The sequence below is a fragment of the Spinacia oleracea genome, chromosome 4, assembly GCF_020520425.1.
Source record: "Spinacia oleracea cultivar Varoflay chromosome 4, BTI_SOV_V1, whole genome shotgun sequence".
Taxonomy (NCBI): domain Eukaryota; kingdom Viridiplantae; phylum Streptophyta; class Magnoliopsida; order Caryophyllales; family Amaranthaceae; genus Spinacia; species Spinacia oleracea.
Genome location: NC_079490.1, coordinates 15,398,713 through 15,403,935, shown reverse-complemented (window position 1 = coordinate 15,403,935; position 5,223 = coordinate 15,398,713). Strand labels below are relative to the sequence as shown.

General features: G+C 31.4%; 4 non-coding genes across 4 annotated transcripts; all 4 read left to right on the top strand.

Moving 5' to 3' along the window:
* The first annotated feature begins 2,599 nt into the window (after nt 1-2,599).
* Nucleotides 2,600-2,712, top strand: LOC130460514 (small nucleolar RNA Z107/R87). The gene has a single exon (XR_008920371.1). It is a non-coding gene; the product is annotated as a small nucleolar RNA Z107/R87 (small nucleolar RNA).
* Nucleotides 2,713-3,272: 560 nt separating this feature from the next.
* Nucleotides 3,273-3,366, top strand: LOC130460562 (small nucleolar RNA SNORD96 family). The gene has a single exon (XR_008920416.1). It is a non-coding gene; the product is annotated as a small nucleolar RNA SNORD96 family (small nucleolar RNA).
* A 70-nt stretch (nt 3,367-3,436) lies between these two features.
* Nucleotides 3,437-3,532, top strand: LOC130460511 (small nucleolar RNA R44/J54/Z268 family). Its single transcript, XR_008920368.1, has one exon. It is a non-coding gene; the product is annotated as a small nucleolar RNA R44/J54/Z268 family (small nucleolar RNA).
* Nucleotides 3,533-3,799: 267 nt separating this feature from the next.
* On the top strand, nt 3,800-3,897 carry LOC130460482 (small nucleolar RNA Z103). Its single transcript, XR_008920339.1, has one exon. It is a non-coding gene; the product is annotated as a small nucleolar RNA Z103 (small nucleolar RNA).
* The last annotated feature ends 1,326 nt before the right edge of the window (nt 3,898-5,223 follow it).

Here is a 5,223-nt window from a genome sequence, read left to right as displayed (position 1 = left end):
CCTCTCCTCTCCTCTCCTCTCCTCTCCCTCCCCTGTTTCCTTCGTGCCCCCTTCCCCTGTTTTTCGTGCTTCCCTTTCGAATGAAACAGGTTCCAAATTGGAACCTTGTTTCCTTTATTTCCCACGCCCAAGCCCAAAACAAATTGGCCCAAATTCTTTTCAAAGTAAATTTTACTATTTATTTAAGCTCTAATTAATTGTTGCTATTTTCTCGTATCTTAATTATAAGGATTTTAAATGATAATTAGAATGTTTATATTTTGGGCTGAAAAGTTGGATTTAATAAATATTTTCGTTGATTCATGAAATTAAATAACATTTTTGTAAATCGATTTAAGAAATGTATATATATGTTTTGATTGAAATTTCGTTTAATAAATATTTTCAAGAAATTATAAACATTCATATTTTTATTAAATTCATCATTTCAAAATTCACTATTTATAAAATTATTAATTATAAAGTTGTCAATCTAAATGTTTTATGAAAATAAATAGTTACTTAAACATTTCAATAAAATGAATTATTAATAATGATTTAAAAATATAATATGACAGATTTTTGGAAATAAATAATATTTCATTAATTCCGAAATTATAAGATACATATTCATTATTTTAAAATCGTATCAGTTTTAAAGAAATTTATCGTTTTAGTAATTAATTCAATAATTTGATACTTTGAAAGAAATCGGACTCGGAGCTCAGGACGAACGAACTAAGGAAAAAGGCCTAGCAATCATGGAATTGAGGTAACGGCTATTGCTAGTACCCGCAATCCCCTTATAAATATGATTTATGAAATTATGACGTTATGATTGAATTTATGAATTAAATGTTTTGATGTGTTTTATGGATTGTGGGATGAAATATGATTTGTTTGAATTGTCTATTATAATATGATTTGATTGAGTTTTCTCATAAAATTATGTTTATGCAATGCTTTGAAAGAAATAATATGTTTATTGATCCCAGGATCAAAATGATGTTTTATGAGCTAAATGAGTTATGTTATTTCGAACTGAGATACAAGCCAAGGCTTGGTAAAATTATACAAAACATGATAAATGAAAGTGAAAGACCTGGTTTGTCTGGCGGTATATAAACTACCATCTTCCTATCTACCGGTCATGCATGCACCACGGACACCTGTCCACCCATGGATTACGAGCCCAGGCTCCCATGGTTTATGAGCCCAGGCTCAGGGCCCAGGCCCATGTTACGATGATGAGCCCAGGCTCAGGGCCCAGGCCCAGTGGAGAAATCCTTCACGGTTCGTACTTGCCGACAACTAGCATGTTAAATTGCAAAGTTTATGAATGAATTAAATATGATGTTTTATTAAATGTTTTACCCATTCTATTCCCCCTGTGTTATTAAATAAAATGAGTTGAAATGAATTTACGTTGCTAGGGTAGTCGTTACTGAGTCTTCGGCTCACCGTTTTGTTTTCCGTTTTAGGTACTGCGGGGAACGATGGACACGAGTAGTGGCGAGGAACTTCACTATTACATTATTCACCTAGTTTATGCTTAATGTTTTAATAGTTTAATTAAAGACTTTTAGTAATTTATGTACTTATATTTTGGGAATATAAAGGATTATTATATTAGACTTGAGGTTTTTATGGCTTATGTATGATGTTGCCTTGTAACTTCCAAAAGAGAATTACGGCAGGTAATGTCCCGACCAAATTAGGTTAATTCCGCTGCTAATTATGCCTTAATAAGTGATTTAGAGGTCGGGGCGTTACAATTTATCTCTTATTATTTATTTTATTTTATTTTAAAAATCTGAAATATATTATTCTTTGATGACGTGGAAATCCTACGTGGCGCTCTAAATGCTCTCCAAAAAACTCCCCTTTATATATATATATATATATATATATATATATATATATATATATATATATATATATATATATATATATATATATATATATATATATATATATATATATATATATATATATATATATATATATATATATATATAATACGTATTTTTATAGTTCGCATACAATACCACTCCATATCACATACAAAAATCCTAATAGAACATAAACATCAGAGAGGTTCAACGAGTACTTTGTATGAGACATCTAGGGTTGACATTTTGGGTGAATGGATAGGGTTTAGTTTTGATTTTTATTTCAGGCCATTTTAGTGTTGTGTCTAAAATGTCAGAAATAATGTATAACTAGATATAAATACATCATGTGATAAAATGGTCAAATCTGATTGAATTCAGGTCATCCGGGTTCGATTCAGATTAAAATTTTGGGTCTCTCAACATTGCTTGCTCAATTCGGGTAATTGGGTTATTGGGTCGGACATTACTTGCTCTAGTCTAGACATCACTTACCACACGGCCCACCGCCCACCGCCCACACCACATTGCCATGGATCAATTCTTAAAACCCTAATTCAAGCTCAATGTCTCTCCTATAAATTCATCTTCCAGCTCTGTTTATTCACATTCATCGCTTCTCTTCTACTCATTTTTACATCTTCACTCATCAAATATTTACAATTTTTTTCCTTTTTTTTTCTTTCAGTTTTAATTAAAATTAGGCTTTTGTTCAAAATTTGGTGGAGAATTACAGTGACGACTCACAAAATTCAAGCTCAACAGACCGTATTGCAGGAATTTCTCACTCTATTGAGGATGATTTTTTTGCGTGTCGACACACCCGCTGAACTGAGTAATTCTCTCTCCCCATTCCATCTCTTTGTTGTTTTCAAACTTCAATTTTTTTTAAAAATTAATTCATGGATTATTAATGGATGAGGATTGATCCAATGAAATATATAATTCTACACTCTTCATTGCTTCTGAATCTCTTTTTTCAATTAATTTGTTTCTTCGATTTTTACAATGTTTTTTGGTTAATTTTATGTGACGGAGATTTATCCGAAAATCTCATTTACAATTTTATTGAGGCAAATCTAATGATATTTGTAAATCTCAAAGTAAAAACGTCACAAATTAAGTTCAATTTGATGTTGAGAATCCGTCAGGATTTTCCGTTAAATTGACGGTCTCATATTCCATTGCCTTGAGTAGCGGCGTTGCTGCATTAATCTTTTGGGACAGGCCATGAGAGTCGACATTTCTCAAATTTTTATTCAACTAAATCATTTAAATTTCCTTCAATTAATCAATTTATTTCGTTGTTTCTGAATCTTCTATTTCAACGAATTTGATTGAAATCGGAGATTGAAATTAGGATTGGCATCTTTCTTAAACAAATTTAGGATATATTCTGATTAGCCTGTGATGAAATCAGTTAAAAAACACCATCTTTCGGGACTGAATGGTCTTTACAAGGCCTTGTTGACAAAATTCTGCAATTCTGAGGCTTGTTTTTGGACTTTTTATTTTAATTTGTATTATGAAAATCAGTTTTTAAAATTTATTAATCAAAATTAGTGAGTGCAAATGATGATAAAACTAGACAGGGACATCAGAAACTCTTAATGAGTGAATCCATGTTGAGTTGTCTTAAATGGGAATCTCTTTGATGCTCTTCACTAATCTTATGATTTACTTAGTTTAGGTGATTGATTAAAATAGTTTTTAGACTTATGCAGTATAGATGATTGTTGTAGGGAATACGGCAATAAATTAGAGTCTCTGATGTGCTTTGTTCATAGCACATTTAGCGCTGTACGTTGCCAAGAGTTGTTTGGAATTGATATTCTGGCATTTCCATTTTGTAATGGTTGATGCATTCAGATGTTCCTACATTTGGTTTAGTTAAATGGTTTATTTTGTTGAAATTATTTGTTTAAGAGATGGAAATGATGATTATTTCCCCAGATGAACGAAGTTGAAATCACTGAGCGTTTTTATTTCTCATTTTATGAGAAGTCAAGCCAGATTTCTGATCCGTCTCTTTTACCAATTTGTATGCAATTGACATTGTTTATCCGGTGTTGTTTTTGACTGCTGGGAGATTTGATTGAGCTAAGAACTTGGGAGATTTATTTATTCAACAGACTGAATATATCTGTTGAGATCGGTGCATATGGACTTCCTTTTCTTTGAGATTGGTTTTGATGCTTCCTATTGATCTTATGGCTTGGTTTTCATTTCGACGGCTAAATGATGTTTAGCACAATCACCATTCCAATCACAGAGTTCTTCATGATTGCTCCCGTTAAATGTCAATAATTGAAGTTCTATATGATAGACATGTTGTAAACCGAGGTGAAATATATAGAGTGTATGAAAAACATTATTTAAGAAGAGGAAGTTTATATGCATTGTTCTCACCAGATGCGGCTGTTGAAATTATATATCAGATTCAGCATTTTTTTTGCTGTGAATGTTAGCACCACTCTTTTGTTATCTTTTCTAATTAGGTATTCTACTATGTAAATGAGTTGAATTTATCATACTTGGTTATTTGTAAAATTAGTGGGTACAGCAGAATGTGTTAAACGTCAAAGATTCGACATTGTCCTTTTTGTGTAAATTACCAAATTTGTGGAAGCTGCTACTTGTTCGGCGATCAAAGTGAGAAGTTTGGTGCTGCTTTTGTATTTAATCTGACTCGGGTACCTGATCTTTGCGCTTAAACTGCCTCGGCTACCTAAATGGTGTATTCATCATTTAGCGTTGTAAAATAGGGTATTCATCATTGTTATATCTCATTCATAATGATCATGGTTTTGCCGAATTAGAATTTCGTTTGATCCTTAATGTTTTGTATTTATTAGTTTTGATTTTAATTGTATATGTTGTATGATTATTTTACTAATGAATTAATTTTACCTTAAAATAAATTAGTAATTTGCTAGTTGTGAATAGTGAATTTGAGAGAAGATTGAAACTCGTCGTCGGAATTCAAGGATTTGGTCTTTTTGTCTGCCCAATCAATATTAAAAGTTACGGGTGACATGGATAGTATGGCTTAACGGCTTCCAGTACTAGAAACCAACTCAGTATTTGAGCCGTCTTGCTAACTATAATCATGTACTCCCTCCGTCTCTTTTTGTTTTTTACGTTTTTTTTTTGGGTATTTCAAAATGTTGTTTACATTTTCTTTTATATTATCACATAAATAACTTAGTATCCTATCAAAATTTGTGTTCAACCATTATTTTAACCAATCAAATTCATTGAGTCATTTAATCTCTCACACTTTTCCATTGGAAAAATTAAAATTCTCATTTTCCAATATCAGATTTTTGATAAAAGTGAAAACATTATAAAT